The 17,581-nt window shown below is 44.7% G+C and overlaps 1 protein-coding gene and 1 pseudogene across 5 annotated transcripts in view; one reads left to right on the top strand and one right to left on the bottom strand.

The window, feature by feature from the left end:
• Nucleotides 1-14,621, bottom strand: part of NDEL1 (nudE neurodevelopment protein 1 like 1) — a 45,910-nt gene extending 31,289 nt beyond the window's left edge. For 2 of the 5 annotated variants that reach the window (XM_043903803.1, XM_043903798.1), the window contains exon 1: nucleotides 160-338. The gene's annotated coding sequence lies outside the window, so the exon portion shown is untranslated. Of the gene's footprint in view, nucleotides 1-19; nucleotides 42-159; nucleotides 340-14,557 lie in introns of those variants that run through there. The other 3 variants (XM_043903800.1, XM_043903802.1, XM_043903801.1) reach the window with 3 other exon arrangements.
• Nucleotides 14,622-16,038: 1,417 nt separating this feature from the next.
• Nucleotides 16,039-16,436, top strand: LOC122694717 (annotated as a pseudogene).
• Nucleotides 16,437-17,581: the final 1,145 nt, after the last annotated feature.

The following is a 17,581-nucleotide window of genomic DNA, read 5'->3' as shown; positions in this document are numbered from 1 at the left end:
GAGCGGTTGGAACAGTTACCCCCGGACTGGCCGCCCCAGAACCCGGGCCTGGCCCGGCCTCGGACACAGCCTTCGGGCTGGCAGGCTCCCCGGGGACAGGCCTAGGCGTCGCCGGCTCGGCCCGGCGCCCTCCGGAGCGCCCTCGCACCGCAGACTCACCTCCAATGTGTCAAAAGCGCATGTTCGCCCCCGCTCGACCAACGTCTCCGCTCTACTGGCCAGGCCAGGCCCGCCCAGCCGTTCAGCTCCGCTCCCCTCCGCAGCCTTGAGCTCCACTCCACGTACCTCCGCGCCCGGCTCCTCCCCGACACGTCAGGGGCTGCCTGGGTGTCCGAGGCCATTCTGTGACGCACGGGGGCGGGGTTCTGAGCATGCGCGCAAGCTTGGAGGCGGCCTGGGCGGGGCTGTCGGGAGAATGGCGTCACAGGGGGCCGGGCCAGGCCCGACGCGCTGATGTCAAGCAGGCGGCGGCCTTCTGCGCAGGTGAGTTTGCGACCTTCGCGGTATCCCGGAAAGGCTCCGAGTTCGGGAAAGTGGCATCACCGTGGGTGAGAACCTGACTCCCCGTCTTCAGCCACCAACCGAGTCCTGCAAGTGACTGTTTCAGTGTTCCCATATATAATAAGATTTCACCTCCGAGTCACCTCCACCACCCGGTAGAATACCAGGCATCCTAGTCCCCATCACTCTGACAAAGACCTGTGTTGTTTTTACAGCAATCCCGCTAGCTGAAATTTTATACTACTTCTTGTCTTCCTCCAGGAAAACGTAAGTTCCATGAGAATCGGAACCTCATTCCTTTTGTCTCCCAGAAGATAGCTTGGTGCCAGGCACAACGTGGGCTTTCAGATATTTGTTGACTGGATTCTTTGAGGGCACCAAGGAAATACACGTATTTCCACTTGTATATTTTATATACCTAAGCGTATATTTCTGTAAATGTGTGTGTGTGTGTGTGTGTGTGTGTGTGTTCATTCCCTTAGGACCTCCAACTAATGGATTCCATTTCATTTATATATATTCCCCCCAGGAGACTTGGAAGAGAGGAGAAGGGAACCAGCTCAGAAGGAGAATGATGGATATCTGCTTAGGGAGGGGAAACTTGAATAGAGCTGTTTTTAAAAACAATTTTTGGAACTTTTTGCTGTGTAATGTACAACATAATTCTCCGTGATGTCAGCGCTGTTGGGATTAGGTATATGAGGTTTTTGAACACAGTGATAGGTAAGACAGATTTCAAGGTGAGAACAAGGTGAGCCTGAGAGGTTCAGTTTTATTTTTGTGGGCATGGACATAAACAGGAACGAGATAGTGCGAGATAGACTCTAAGAGGTATCCAAGTCAGTGAAAATCAAAGAAATAATTAATGGGGTTGTGGGAAAGCTGACACCTTGAACTAGATTCTGAAAAGCTCATGATAATAATAAGACTAGTTCGCTTTTGTTGTACCATTTGTATGTACTGGCAATTGTGCCAAATGCTTGGCTTGCATAGTTTAATTCTTAACAATGACTCCATGATATAGGTACCGTTATTATTTTCAGTTTACCAAGAGGAAATAGAGATTCAGCAAGATGAAATTGCCCAAGGTCACTCAGCTAGATAAAAAGAGGACTCAAGGTTCAAACCCACCTAGTCTGGATTGTCTAACTCTAGAAACCAGACTGTTAACCACCACTGTACTGCCACTAAAGAAGGGGGGTTATTGGGACTTCCTGGGTTCACTGGGTAAGACCCTGCCCTTCCACTGGAGGGACGTGGGTTCAGTCCCTGCTCAGAGAACTAAGATCCCACATGCCATGTGGCACAGCCAAAAAAAAAAAAAAAAAGAGGGCTATTAATAACTACCATTTATTGGGCTAGAGAACTGTGCTGAAAGCTTTACATACATCTCCTCACAAGCAGCCTATGAGACTGAAATTATTACATCCATTTTATATGTGGGAAAACTGAGACCAAGGGGAGCTGAGGTTTAAACCCAAACAGGTCTCGGTCCATGCCCAGTGACCTGGGACATTTTAGAAGCCTATGATCTCATCCTCCAGAGCACAGCCCCAGCCAGGAAAGCAGAGCCCCAGAGGTGAGTAAGCAGGGAGGCCTTCCTGCAGATCTGGTGCCAAGACAGACCAGTCCCACCCCAAGAGGAAAAAATAAAGGCTGCAACTCTGGTCCCTGGCTGAAGTCCTGGGAAACACACTGAGTCACCTAATGGCAGGCCAGGCCCTGCAGAAAGTGTTGGCATCATCTTCCAAGGCCACTGCCCCTCCCGCCCAGCCCGGACCCAGATGGTAAATTTCCCCTTCCAAGATAAGGAATAATAACCAGTCTATGTCTGATTCAAAAATGCCCACTTCAGGGCTTCCCTGGTGATCCAGTGGTTAAGAATCCACCTGCCAATGCAGGAGGCACAGGTCTGATCCCTGTGCTACATGCTGCAGGGCAACTTCTGAAGCCCTCATGCCCTAGAGGTGGTGCTCCACAAGAGAAGCCAAGGCAATAAGACCATGCACTGCAACTAGAGAGTAGTCCCTGCTAGCTGCAGCTAGAGAAAGCCCATGTGTAGCAATGAAAACCCAGCACAGCCAAAAATGCCTACTTCTGTGGACCCCTGTGTTCCTAACAGCACTTGACAATTGTCAAGACATGGAAACAACCTAAATGTCTATCAATAGATGAATGGATAAAGAAGGTGTGGTATATATATATCTAGATATCTAGACAGATAGCTATATATAGATTTATGCAGGCACACATACAATGGAATATTACTCAGCCATAAAAAAGAATGAAATAATGCCATTTGCAGCAACATGGACAGACCTAGATATTATCATACTAAATGAAGAAAGAGACATATCATTTATATCTGGAATTTGAAATATGACACAAATGAATTTATCTGCAAAACAGAAACAAACTCACAGATGTACAGAATAGACTTGTGGTTGTCAAGGGGGAGGAAAGGTGGGGGCAGGAGTTTGGGATTAGCAGATGCAAACTGCATATATATACAGAAAAACAACAAGGTCCTATTGTATAACACAGAAAACTATACCCAATATCCTGTGATAAGCCATAATGGTTTCATAAAGACTATGAAACAGAATGTATGTATTATATATATATGTGTGTGTGTATATATATATATATATATATATAAATAACTGAATCACTTTTCTGTACTTCAGAAATTAATACAACATTGTAAATCAACTTCAATAAAATATTTTTTTAGGGACCTCCCTAGTCGTCCAGTGGATAAGACTCTCTGTTCCCAATGCAGGGGGCCTGGGTTTGATCCCTGGTCAGGGAACTAGATCCCACATGTCACAACTGAGTTCGAATACCACAAAAGACCTGATGCAGCCAAATAAATAAATATTTTTTTAAATAACTTTTTTGAATTCCCACTTCTGGTGGGTCCCTAACCCTTGACCCAGCCAGCCATCAACAGTTCAGCCTAGGGTATCCCTGTGCCAAAGGGAAAAGAAAATTCCATTTGTTACTTTGATTGCATCTTCGGTAGCATCTTGAGCAAACGGAGCTCACCAATTATCCAAAGCAACTCAGGCTCCCAGTCAGTGCTTCCATCAGAATTTGGCTGTTAAGTCAACAGAAAGGTAGGACATGGGTACGCTGAGAATTTGCTATGAGGGGTTTAGGTTCCAAACCTCCTTGCCGTTCTTTCCCTTCCGTGGTGTGTCTGAAAATGCAGCCTGCTTCTGCCCCTAGCTGGGGCAGGGCAGGGGGAAGGTAGGGTCCCGCCTCTGAGGGCCTTGAAAAGGGCTCTTGCAGGTGTGAAAAATGAGGACAATTTAGATTGAGCCAGCAAAAGGCCTTCCTGCCAAGGTGCTGCCCCGTTACTGGTAGCTGGAAGGAAAGCTACCCTTGTCCTTATCCAGGGGGACGAACTGATGTTGCCAGAGTCTCTTTCCCCTGTTGATGGAACCTGAGATCCTGCTGTGCCCATGAATTTCGTGGGGCTGTCCCATTTCTTCCCCAGAAGCCTACCTGAATAGCAGATTCCTCCCGTTCCAGAACTGTCTGTAGCCTCCTGGGCTTCCTGACTTCAGAGCCTACACTCCTCTGAGCTCTGGTCTTCACTGTCAGCCCCGTCCCCAACTCCAGCCCCTTCATGGTCCCTACCCACACCCCAGAGTGACAGCTGCCTCCACGGAACAGCCTAGCACAACACTGATAATTGCTAATTGGGTTAACACCTGGCAACGCCAAGGGCTATTAACATCACACCTACATAAACAGTGTGACTGTCCCCAGACAGAAGCAGTATCTGCTTACACACCTTTGCACAGACAAGGTGGCACCAGTTTTGCCTACTCCCAAACCATTCTAATTGAATGACGGGGCTAGGAAGAAAAATGGAGTTTCTCACCAGCAACCTGAGCTGATTGTCATCAGGCAATTTCAGCCAAGTTCCCGTGACCAGTAAACCAATGAGTCAAAGTTACCAGGAATAAAAGACATTAATTCAACCATTAAATGAATATAATTGAGTGTCTGGCACTGTTCTAGGCCCCAGAGATACAGCAGGCAACAAAACAAGCTTAGGGAAGAGAAAGAATGGAAACCAAAAATTAAAAAACATTAGCATGTCAGGCAGTGATGAGTACTGAGGAAGAAAAAAGGAGTCAGAGCTTTTCAATATTTTATATTTAGGATGGCATTTAAGACAGCACCTGGCATGTGGTAGGCTCTTAGCATTTGTTGAAGAATAAAAAACTTGCAGTGAATAAGTTATTTTCATTGCTCTCTTCTGCTTTCTCCATTTTTTTTTTCTTTCATCAGAGCACTTTTATCATTTAGAACTCTCAACTTTAAAAACTCCACTAATAAAAAATGAGCAATTAGGAATTCCCTGGTGGTCCAGTGGTTAAGACTCCACTCTTCCTCTGCTGTGGGCACAAGTTTGATCCCTGGTCGGAGAACTAAGATCCCACAAGCCATGTGGTGCAGCCAAAAATAAAAGTCCTTCCGCTCTGACTCCCTAGTTAGCCCAATCTGATGTTATTCTCTTCTGTAAACATGTATGTGTTGATTGCACAGGTGTAAAGCTTCCACCCTGCAATTTATCTTTTTTTTTAAGGAAACTTTTTTTTTTTCTTTTTGCCTGCGCTGGGTCTTCGTTACTGCACGTGGGCTCTTCTCTAGTTGCGGTGAGCAGGGGTTATTACTCTTCGTTGTGGTGCACAGGCTTCTCATTGCTGTGGCTTCTCATTGCAGAGCACAGGCGCTAGAGCTCACGGGCTCAGGAGTTGTGGCGCACAGGCTTAGCTGCTCCCCAGCATGTGGAATCTTCCTGGATTAGGGATCGAACCTGTGTTCCCTGCATTGACAGGTAGATTCTTTCCCACTGTGCCACCAGGGAACCCCCCCTCCCCCACAATCTTTTGGATGTCATATCTTCTGCACATCCTTTAACTGACAGCATAATGCTATCTGGGGCTTTGGTAGAACCACCTGGGATGTCGACCATAACTAATCTGGAATGTAAGGATTGCTTCTCCAGGGATCGCTTGTCTGGTGACCATTGTTTAATGATAGGGGAATGATACCTTGACCATTTATCATTACAACCTATTATGCTAAAATGACAGCCCATGGGATCTCAGAGGAAATTTCACATTAGTTTTGATCTATTTCTGTATAATAACAACACAGGCCTTGATGTCCGGTTTGGGGGTTTGTCTTGTTTTTTAAAAGATTTTTTTTTTATATGGACCATCTTTAAAGTCTTTGTTGAATGTGTGACAATATTGCTTCTGTTTTACTTTTTTATTTTTTGGCCTCCGGCCTCAAGGCATATGGGATCTTCCCTCCCCAGCCAGGGATCAAACCTACATGCCCTGCATTGGAAAGTGCAGGCTTAACCACTGGACCTCCAAGGAAATCCCTCCTCTTTGAAAATTACAACAAGGGGGTTTGGGGGCCTTTACATGAAAAAATATTTTCTCCTCAAAATTAGAAGAAAAGGCTTTACTCAGGATAGTCCTGACCACAGAGGCCAATTTTGATCCATAAATGCTTAAATGCAGAAATCAAACATCCCAGGTTTGCTATTAATCACAGTAGAAGTGTCTCTTCTATGAAAAGCAAGTGAACATCCCTTTGGAGGGGTGCAAACCAGGCAGAAGAGGAGACATTAATTAAAGTGCTGGGGGCAGGATAAGCGGGGAGCAAGGAAACCCTTTCTTCAAGCACCTTGCTGTTTCGACAACTTTCCAAAGTCTTATGTTGACAAATGGTTATTAAAACCCTGATAAAAAGATACTAGAGAAAGCAGTGTGAGAGAGGCCCCAGACACAAGGAGGAGGTGATCAAAGGGTGGCAAGATCCACCCTCCACCCCTAGCCGAAGGTGCAGCCCCACCCCTTCTCAGGCTCCCCACCCTGGTGTGAGAAGCCAGCCCCGCCCCACCTGCGACTCGTCCCTCCCAGCACCTCAGGAATTCAGGTGTTTGTTCTTTTCTGCCAAATCAGCCCCATCACAGGTGACTCTGCTTCCCTTCTCTGAGCCTCAGTTTCTTCATCTGTAAAATGTGATGGTTGGACCAGATGACAATGTTGATAGTTCCCGTGAGTCAGAACCCACCCTGTCTTCCAGGTGCCAAGCACCCTCCTGGGGGCGTTCAGACCCTCTCTCTCCTTGGCCAGTTTGCCCAATGTGATGGTAGGGTCAGCCCGGTCCTAGATGGATGGGGCCCAGTGACCAAGGACATTCTCGTTTCTGCCAACATCCCTTTGCTGTGCCCAGGGAATTGCTGAACCTGCAGAATAAACCGCCTTTCCAGTGCATCTGATGTCTGCTGTATTTGTTTCCTGAAGCTGCTGTAACAAATTACCACAAGCTTAGTGCTTAAAACAACCCACATTGATTCTTTTACGGTCCTGGAGGTCAGAGGTCCAAAGTGAGACTTTCGGGGCTAACATCAAGGTTTTGGCAGGACTGTTCCTTTCTAGAGGATCCAGGGAGAATCAGTTCCTTGCCATTTCCAGCTTCTAGAAGCCACAGCATTCCTTAGCTTATGGCCGCATCACTCCAGCAGCTATTTCTGTTATCACAGTGCCTTATTCTGACTCCTTCCACCTCCCTCTTACAAGAACCTTTCTAATTACATTGGGCCCATCCAGATAATCCAGCCCAGTGGGAGGAAGTTTACTCTCTGGGGAAACTAAACCAGAGAAGCTCCAGACCTGGGACACTGGGCATACTATGCTCAGTCATGTGTGACTCTTTGTAACCCATACACTGTAGCCTGCCAGGCTCCTCTGTTCATGGGATTCTCCAGGCAAGAATCGTGGAGTGGGCAGCCATTCCCTTCTACAGGGGATCTTCTCGATCCAGGGATGACATCTGTGTCTCTTGCATCTCCTGCACTGGGCAGGCAGATTCTTTACCACTGAGCCACCTGGGAAGCCCCACTGGGCATGCCTGAGCCAGGCTAAATTAGTCCAATATAAAAGGAAGCAAGAGAGAGGGAAGGGGATTCTTCAAAGGCTGAATGTCAAATGATGAGACCCCAGCTTCCTTCCCTGATGGTCTCCCAGAATGCCAGCCTGTACCCTCTAGGCAGGAAATCAGAGACCTTTTATTTATTTATTTGGCTGTGTTGGGTCTTCATTGTGGCACCCAGATCTTTGTAGTGTCATGCTGGATCTTTCCACTGTGGCTCACAGACTCTCTAGTCATGGTGGGGTTTAGTTGCCCCATGGCATGTGGGATTTTAGCTTCCCGACCAGAGGTCAAACCCCCATCCCCTGCATTGCAAGGAGGATTCCTAACCCTGGATCACCAGTGAAGTACCCGGAGAACTTTTCTTGACAGAATCATCTCATTTCTAAATCCTTAACTTAATCACTACCACAAAGTCCTTTTGCCATAAAAGGTAACATACTCACAGGTTCTGAGGATTAGGACCTAGACATCTTTGGGGGGCTTTTATGCTGCCTACCACATCTCATGCTCCAACTTTACCACCTTCACAATATTTACCATTTCTGCATATCCTCTTTGACTTTTTCTTTGACTCAGACCACTTTTTAAAAAACAAACTTAGGACTTCCCTGGTGGCTCAGCTGGTAAAGAATCCACCTGCAATGTGGGAGACCTGGGTTTGATCCCTGGATTGGGAAGATCCCTTGGAGAAGGGAACAGCTACCCACTCCAGTATTCTGGCCTGGAGAATTCCATGGACTGTATGGACTGTATAATCTATGGGGTCGCAAAGAGTCAGTGACTTTCACTTTCACCCCAATACAAAATAAATAATGAACTTTATAAAAATAATATCTATGTAAAAAAATAATATATGAAATCCTAGAGTTGATGGCTAGTCATATTTTCCCTACTATTTCATAAATTAATACATGACTATCAAGATGTCAGATGTTTTCTGTGCACTATATAACATCACTGTGCGTGCCACCAGTAGTACACAGACTGTCCTTTGGGGAACAAAAATCCAGCCTCCTGATTTTACAGAAGAGGGTAATTTGTCCAAGAAGTCACCAGCAACAAAGAGCAAGGCTACACCCACGACTTCTTCCTCCAGTCTCCGTGGTCATTAATCACAGCTTGAAAGGATGTCAGCTTTTTCTTAATAGCATCCCTCCCTTGGTGATTCATATCATTTAGGACTCAGTTCCCCTTCTGCTACACTCACGGATATTTTATATTTGGAAAGTGGGGTTTCCTGTTGCCTCCCCTGTGGACCAACATTCATGCATCCTACTTATCAGTGCTGAGCAGAGGGTGTTTACTCGACCTACATCTGGACGGCATCCAGGTCTCAGGGAAGGATACGCTACAAAGGGATGTCTGTGCCGGTGGTGACTTTGTACTGTGCCCCTTGGCTTGTGTCCCAGCTGCTGATTGGACTTCGAAATGGCTTTTAAGAAGACAGAGTTCCTTTCCATCCACAGGGTGTGGGATGATATAATGGCCCTCCTCTTACATAATGATTGACATGCAATAAAAATAGCTTTCATTTATTAGATACTTCATCTGGGACAGGCCCTGTGATGAGTGGGTTACACATATCCATTCACAGCAACCGTATGAACTGAGACCACCACATCCCAGAGAGGTTGAGCAACTTGTCCAGGGTCACACAGATAGTGTGACAAAGTCTGTACTTCAAAAGACACAAGAGAACTTAGAAATCAACCTGAGATGAGGAATGCCAATGAGGAAACCAGAGAGGTTGAGCAACCTGCCCAAGGGCACACAGCTAGTGGCAGACTCAGGGACAGAATTTGGATCCCCAACTCTCAGGCTTGTTTTTCAGAGTCTCTCTTGTAAGCTGTTATTTCTTGGATGATTTTTTTCAGAGGCCTGCCTGATCAGTTTCTTTTTTCTCATCATTGCATACATCTCTCCTCCCTGGTGCTTTCGTCACTAGTCATTTTCTAATTGAAAGCTGTAGAGGAATCTAATGAGAATCTTAGGGTGATCCTTCACCATCTGTCCCTCTGACCTACAGAAAAAAAAAAAAGTGCTAGAAAATCTCCATGAGTCTGTATTCATTAATTTGGAATGAGTCATAATTTAACCAGAAAAGGATTAAAGTTTACCTTCATCCTTTCCCCACAAAAAAAGAGATTGCTAAGCAGATAGTCAGTGGAAAACAAAGTTAGGTGGCATCGTGATCAAAAGAGGAACTTGTTAATGCAAATTTTAACCCAGTAAGACCCTAAATGTCCAAAGGGAACTGACTAAACTCAATGATTGTACACAGTGGAAGACTGGCTAGCCATGACTGTGTCATAGAACATTGTATAACAATATGAGAACAAATTATGATTAGTAAATAGACAGCATAAATGCAACATAAAATGACTGCATTTTTATAAGAATATATCTATGGGGGAAAAAGACTGGAAAGATGTAGTTAGTAGCTATCTGTGTGTGCGTGCATGCATGTGTACTCAGTCGCTTCAATCATGTCCAACTCTTTGTGACCTTGTGAACTGTAGCCCGCCAGGCTCCTCTGTCCATGGGATGCTCCAGGCAAGAATACTGGAGTGGGTTGCCATGCGCTCCTTCAGTGGATCTTCCTGACCCAGAGATCAAACCTGTTCCTTGCGTCTCCTGCATTGGCAGGTGGGCTCTTTACCACTGGCACCACCTGGGAAGCCCCAGTAGCTATCTCTAGGTGATTTATATTTTCTTTTTTGTGTTTATCTGTATCTTCCAAATTTTCTACAGTGAACACAGATTACTTTCATAATCCAAAGGAGAAAAAAATTCAAATTGCTGACACTGTCATTAAGAACTGTTGTTTTCTGAAGCCTACATTCTGAGATTGTACATACAGAAAAATAAGGAATCAACCACAAACCTCTTTCCTGAGCTGGCCATATGCTAGCAATTTAACAATTATCCTACTCCAGTAGAAAGATGAGCAGTGAACACAAATAAGTAGTTCACTGAAAAAATACAACTGGTCAATAAACATGTGAGAAGACTATCGTTTCATTAATAACTTTTAAAATGTAAATTAAAATGACAAGGGAGATACTGTTTATTCGCTTAGCAGATTATTAGAGCTTAAAACAAATGATAGGGGAATTCCCTGGTGGTCCAGGGGTTAGGACTACATGCTTCCACTGCAGGAGGCATGGATTCAGTCCCTGATTGGGGAACTAAGATCCTGAAGTCGCGAGGTACAGCCAAGTAAATAAATAAATGATAATACCCAGTGCTGATACAGTGTGAGGAAGTCAGCACTCTCAGACATTGCTGGTCTAAGTGAAAAATGCTATAAACCATAGCAGTTACCATGATGGATTGAATCTAAATATCTCCTCTTCCTCTTGAAACACCACAAAAAAAGGCAGGACGGAAATTTTAAAAGGCAGAAACCCACCAAGACAGAGTACAGGAGAGGAGACCACAGAGGGCAAGATGTCAACAGTATCTTGAAAGAGGGAGAGCAGACTGGTGAGTGGCAGCTGACAGATCGTATCAGAGAAGGCTGGAAACTGAATGCCAACTGGAAGCAAGCGGAGGTCTGCCTGCGAACCACAGAGAGGCCCAGGAATTGGAGGTACCAGCTATGTCAGAAGGCAGAGTGGGTTAAGACCGAAAACAGGAAGGGCTGTTGAAAGCACCAGTGTGTTTACAAAATCACTTGGACTGCACAGCCCAGGCAGTTGACCAGCCAAAGCACTTAGCTCTCTCCACTGGCCCAGCAGGAGGAGGAGCCTTCTCTGGCGAAATTAAACCAGAGAAGCTCCAGACCTGGGACTCTGGGCATAGCAGAGGGCAAGGCTGTCACTACACTACAAAAGGAAGTGGATAGAGGGAGGGAGGATTCTTCAAAGTCTGTGTATCAAATGATGAGAATGCAGCTTCCTTCCCCTAGTGACCCTCCAAGAATGCTGGCAGCAGCCTGCCGTCCAGGCAGGAGATCAAAGAATTTTCCTCAACAGAACCACATGACCTGGCCTGTCCACTTGATCACTCAGAGAGGTCCAACAGTCAACAAGCTCCCAACTCTCCCTATACACACACACACACAGGTCCAACAGTCAACAAGCCCCCAACTCCCGCCACACACACACCCACACACACACCCACACACACACCCTCCAATCAGCTTCAAGTTCCCTGGTCATAAAAATAAACATTCAACTAGGAACCACCAAACACTCTCCCACGTGAAATAGCAAAATAACACAAAAGAAATTTAGGAGTAATGAATACAATACTGCGAGCAGAAATAAGCTGGAAAGATAAAAAACTTTAATAAATATCTTTAGAGAAATAAGGATATTATATGAATGTTAATTTCACCAAATATGTGATTAACCACATCAGGAAGATGGGGGAGCAATAATGTGGATCAGGTAAGAGTGCTGTGTCCTTACCTTTCATAATACAAAGTCAATAGATGATAACTAAAACAGAAAAAACTAGTCATACAGGCACTTTATTTGGAAATAGAAACAACTAAAATAATTGGAAATGTTGTGTGTGATAGGGAGAACTTGGAAGAGGGGAGATGCGGCACGGAATTGCTATTCTTCAGTGTAATCTTTGTAACTGCCTTAATAAAAGTGGATATGAAATTTAAAACAAATGGTATGACATTTATTAGAGGAATCTGGACAAATGAATTAAAACTGTGAATATATGCATAACCTTTTACCCAGCACTCAACTTGTTAAGGATTTATCCTAAGGAAATTATAGAAGTAATATGCAAAGTATTAGGCAAGTAATATGCAAAGATGTATGTTCAATGATGTTTCCTGCAGCATTGTTTTATCATCATGCCAATAAACTGGAAACAATCTAAACACCTAGGAGACTCATTTAATAAATCATAGTATATTCAAGCACTGGAATACTACACAGCTGTTAGGAAGGACAAGGAAGATTTTATAAATTCACATGAGATGATACTCAAGTGATACTAAGTGAAAAAAAGAGGGCTTCCCTGGTGGCTCAGTGGTAAAGAATCTGCCTGCCAGTGTAGGAGACGCAGGTTGAATCCCTGATCCGGAAAGATCTCACATGCTCCAGAGCAGCTAAGTCTGCACACAACAAATGTTGAGCCTATGCTCTAGAGCCGGGTAACCACGAACTATTGAAACCACACACCACAGCTACTGAAGCCCCCGTGCCCTAGAGCCCGTGCTCTGCAACAAGAGAAGCCACTGCAATGAGAATCCCAAGCACCACAAAGAAGAGTAGCCCCCACTTCCCAAAACTAGAGAAAAGCCCGCAGGCAGCAAAGACCCAGCACAGCCAATAAATAAAATAAGTTTAAAAATGGTTAGAGAACAGTAAATACAGTTTGACACAAGAAATATCGTTTTAGAGATCTAGTTAATTTCCAGAATATATAAAGAACTACTACAACTACTACAACTCAATAACAAAAATACCAAACTCGATTTAAAAATGGACAAAGACCTTGAACAGATATTTCTCCAAAGAAGTACACAGATGGCTAACAAGCACATGAAAAGGAGCTCTACATCACTAATCATCAGGGAAACACAAATCAAAACTATAATGAGATACCATACCCACTGGGAAAAGGAAAACCACCACCAGAAAACAAGTGTTGGTAAGGATATAGAGAAATTGGAACCCTTGTGCGTTGCTGGTAGGAATCCAAAATGGTACAGCCACTATGGAAAACATTCTGAAAGTTCCTCAAAAAAGTAAACACAGAATTACCATATGATCCAGCAAATCCATTTGTGAGTATACATGAAAAAGAATTAAAAGCAAGGACTCAAGTAGATACCTGTACACTTGTATTCACAGCAGCATTATTTATAATAACCAAAAGGTGGAAGCAATCCTGTCCATCAGCAGATGATATAAACAAAATGCAGTGTCTATAGACAATGCAATATTATTCAACCTTAAAAAAGGAAGGAAATTCTGACACCTGCTACAACATGCATGAACCTTGAAGGCAATATATGTGAAATAAGCCAGCCATCAAAGGACAAATACTGTATGGTTCCATTCGAGAGAGAGTACAGTGGTAGTTGCCAGAGACTGGGGTGGGGAAGACTAGGGAGATACTGTTTAATGAGTAAAGTTTCACTTGGAGAAGAAGAAAAAAAATCTGGAGATGGATCTTGGTGATAGATGCATGTCAACATGAATGTATTTAATGCCACTAAACTGTATGCTTAAAAGCAGTAATTTTTATTTTATGTATATTTGTTATTGTTCACTCAGTTGTGTCCAACTCTTTGTGACCCCATGGACTGCAGCACACCAGACTTCCCTGTCCCTCACCATCTCCCAGAGTTTGCCCAAGTTCATTTCCATTGAATTGGTGTATTTTACAATAAAAAAAAAAATTTGCAATTTTTTAAGTAGAAATTTATATACCAGTGTCATTAATAATCTCTGGGGCTGGAATTATGTAAAAATTCTCCCTTTTTCTTTGTTTAGATTTTCACCAATTATCACTATCAGGAAAAATAAGGTATCTAGTTCCATTTAGAAAACGAAAGTAACCTCACACCCTGAGAATGCCATCTTACAGTTTACAAAACACTTTCACAATCATGGTCCTGCTTAAGCACCACCAACATCCCACAAAACAGAGACATTTTTGAACTGTGTAGACCAGAAAGGTTCAGAGGACAGTGAATTGCCCATCAATAAGACAAGGAGCCAGGACTTAATCACGAGCCCCAACTTGGTCAGTTCAGCAAACTTTCCAAGCATCACACCAGCTGTGTCAAAGTCAATCCCAGAGAAGCCTGTCAGAACTCAAGCAACTCTCTCTACAGCCTATAAAAATGTTACCTGGGCAGCTCAGGTAACACAACCAAATCCAGGTGCTGAGATTTTAGGGGGGTAGAGGTCAAATGATGTGGTTTCAGGAAGCCACCCCTGGTACCACCCCTCACAGGGACATAACCAACTTCACAAACTGACCCCAGCTTCTGACAGTCCCCCAAAATGGACAGAAAGGGTCCACCAGGAGCCCCCCACTCTGGCCCTGATCTGGCCCAGACCTTATCCAAGCTGACCCCCTAATCCCCACCATCCCAGCATACCTGGTCCTGTGTCCCAGGCCTCACAGATCAGATCAACAGCAGCACAAAGTGGCCAGAGCTGAAGCAGCTGAAACAAAGTGGAAATCAACAGGAAGTGTGAGAATCACCTTGTGACAAAAGAGGCATGAAGACCGGAAGTGGGTTTGGGCCAGGAAGGCTGCGGCCAGCCTTCTAGAAGTGAGGCAACCTTGCAGCCCCACTGCTCAGCTGCTATTGGGCAAGACTTCAGGGTTGAGGAAGGAGAAAAGGAAACTCGAGCCCTAACTCTTTAGCCAGAACTTCAAGCTTCCCCTTTTCCACTCTGCAGATCTGTCTCCAGCCCTGTATTAGAGGGGAAAGGCAAGAAGGAGAGCTTTCCCACATTAAGGGTAGGAGATGCAGGATCCCTGTTGATTCAGTGGTAAGAATCCACCTGCTAACCTATGTTCGATCCCTGGTCCACGAACCAAGATGCCACATGCCCCGGAGCAACTAAGCCCATGCTCCAAAACTACTGAGCTGAAACACTAGCGCTCTAGAGCCCCTGCTCCATAACGAGAAGCCACTACAAAGAAGCACGTGGAGCACAAGAGAGTAGCCCCCTGCCCACAGCTAGAGAAAGCCCATGTGCAGCAACAAAGACCCAGTGCAGCCAAAAACAATCAATAAAGGTAGGGCTTCTCCAGTGGCTCACTGGGTAAAGAAGCCACCTGCAATGCAGAAGACACAGGAGACTCAGGTTCAATCCCTGAGTTGGGACGATCCCCTGGAGGAGGGTATGGCAACCCATGTATTCTTGCCTGGAAAATTCCATGAACAGAGGAGCATCGCGGGCTACAGTCCATGGGGTCACAAAAGAGCCAGACACGAGTGCGCAACTGAGCACACAGGAGATGCCCAGAACCTGGCAAAGCACAAATGTGGCACTTCAGAGAAACCACGGGAAGTCAGATAGCGGTAGCCTCTGACTTTTGGTGGCGAGACCTTGAAAGAGTTGCTGTGTGTCTCTGTCTCATCTTTGCAAAGTGAAATGGAGGTAACACCAGTACTGACCTCATGGCGTTGTGTGGGCTTAAATGAGATAACATGTGTAATTGGCTTCACATTCACCCAATTATTCCCTTCAGTGGTTGGTGGCATCCCCGCTCCTTTCTGCCTCTCTGAATCTGACCCACCCCTTAAGTCTTTGGCAGGTCAGGCCACCCTGGTCTGGAGTCACTTCTTGCCTTCACAGTGGCTGCAGGTCAAATGTGTCACTAAGTCCCACCGTGTAGGAGAAGCACCACCACGGTTAAGAACTACGACTGAGGCCCTTCACTGATAATTCCTTCCCATGGGGCTGTTTATCTCCCCAAGGTCACCCAGGGAGGGTAAGGGCTGCGTGGATTTGTCTCTGTTTCCCCAGGAGAATCTACCAGAGCACTGGAAGTTAGTCCGTAAATGTTCATGGACTTTTAAGATGCTATGAAGGTTTCAGACTGACCTCAGGGCAGCTCAGGTGCATGTTGCCTCCAGCCTACAGGAGGCTTATGCAGGATTTCAGTTGATGGTAAGAGGACTCACCTGTGGATGTCAGTAGCGCACCATCTGAAAACATCTTGCAGTGCAATGCAGTTATATTTGGACCAGAAGGGACACTCTTTGAAGATGGTACTTTTAAACTAGTAATAGAATTTTCTTAAGAATATCCAAATAAAAAAAAAAAAAAAAAGAATATCCAAATAAAATGCCAACTGTTAGGTGTTTTCAGAATCGGTGGAGTCTGACCTTCTATCTTAACACCAATTTAGTCTCTGCTGGATGAACTGAATCCAATAGTCCAGCCAATAATCAGGCAGCACAGCTTTATCAGGAATACAAATGAGAAAATGAGAAAGGAGTTTTGGCCATTGTTGAATAAGGCTGGAATGATTCATAATACACAAATGGTGTGTTAATCTTTTTCATCATTGTTGTAATTTACCTCTCAATAGAAAGGCTAACATATTTCAAGTGCCACAGGTTTTAAGGATTCTGCAGGGGGAAAAAAAGTCCTTCAATTTAGAACATACAAAAGCTTGTGTATCTTAATGAATGTACTTTTTGTTGCATGGTGTAAACTAAGTTATTGCTTACACAAAATTGTAATATATTCTATTTGTCTTTCTTTTCCCCAAGCATATAATGTTGGTGTGGAGCTTTCATGACAGAATAACATTTTGTACATCTGGACTTTTTTCAAATATTGAATGCCTTATTTTGGAATTTTTAGATTTTTTTAAATTGAAAGCACTTGAAGTTTTTAAATATATGAATATTACATGTAAAGCTGTTAAAATATGTATCTTCAGTGCAAAAAAAAAAAAGATGCTATGGTAACACCAACCTATTTAAAGCATTCTGGTAAACTCCTGCACCTGGGCTGAGGTCGCCGTAGCAACAGTTTTGCAGGCTGTGGCAAAGCCTTGCAGGAAGGCAGGACCTGGGTGATCCTTGGCTCCTCTTAGCTCCTCTCACAATCCCTAAAAGCACTAAAGATGTGAAGTGGGGGCCGATGCCGAATGCTGTAGCTCAAGCTGCCTGGAAATCCTGCTTCCTGCCCTCATCTCTAGAAGGAAGCTTGGGTAGCTTGCAAAATACTTAAATCTCCCTCAAAAGCAGCCTAAGGTTTGCCACCCGATTGGGAGACCAGCCCTCCTCCTGACTTTCTGTCCTCAGCTCCCTGGTCCCCTTTTTTTCAGATGACAGATATCTTGATAGCTGAGATGACACCTTAAGGATCTCCCCTCACCTCTTTTTTTTTTTTTAACATTTTTTTTAAATTTTGGCTGAATCGGGTCTTAGTTGCTGCACATGGGATCTTTCATTGTGGTGCAAGGATTCTCAGTTGTGGCTCACAGGCTTAGTTGCTCCATGGCATGTGGGATCTTAGTTCCCTGTTATTGTTCAGTCATTTAGTCATGTCAGACTCTTTGCGACCCCATGAACTGCAGCACGCCAGACTTCCTTGTCCTTCACCATCTCCTGGAGCTTGCTCAAACTCATGTCCATTGAGTCAGTGATGCC

This window comes from Cervus elaphus, chromosome 5 (assembly GCF_910594005.1).
Source record: "Cervus elaphus chromosome 5, mCerEla1.1, whole genome shotgun sequence".
NCBI classification, from domain to species: domain Eukaryota; kingdom Metazoa; phylum Chordata; class Mammalia; order Artiodactyla; family Cervidae; genus Cervus; species Cervus elaphus.
This window is presented reverse-complemented; position numbering and strand designations above follow the sequence as displayed.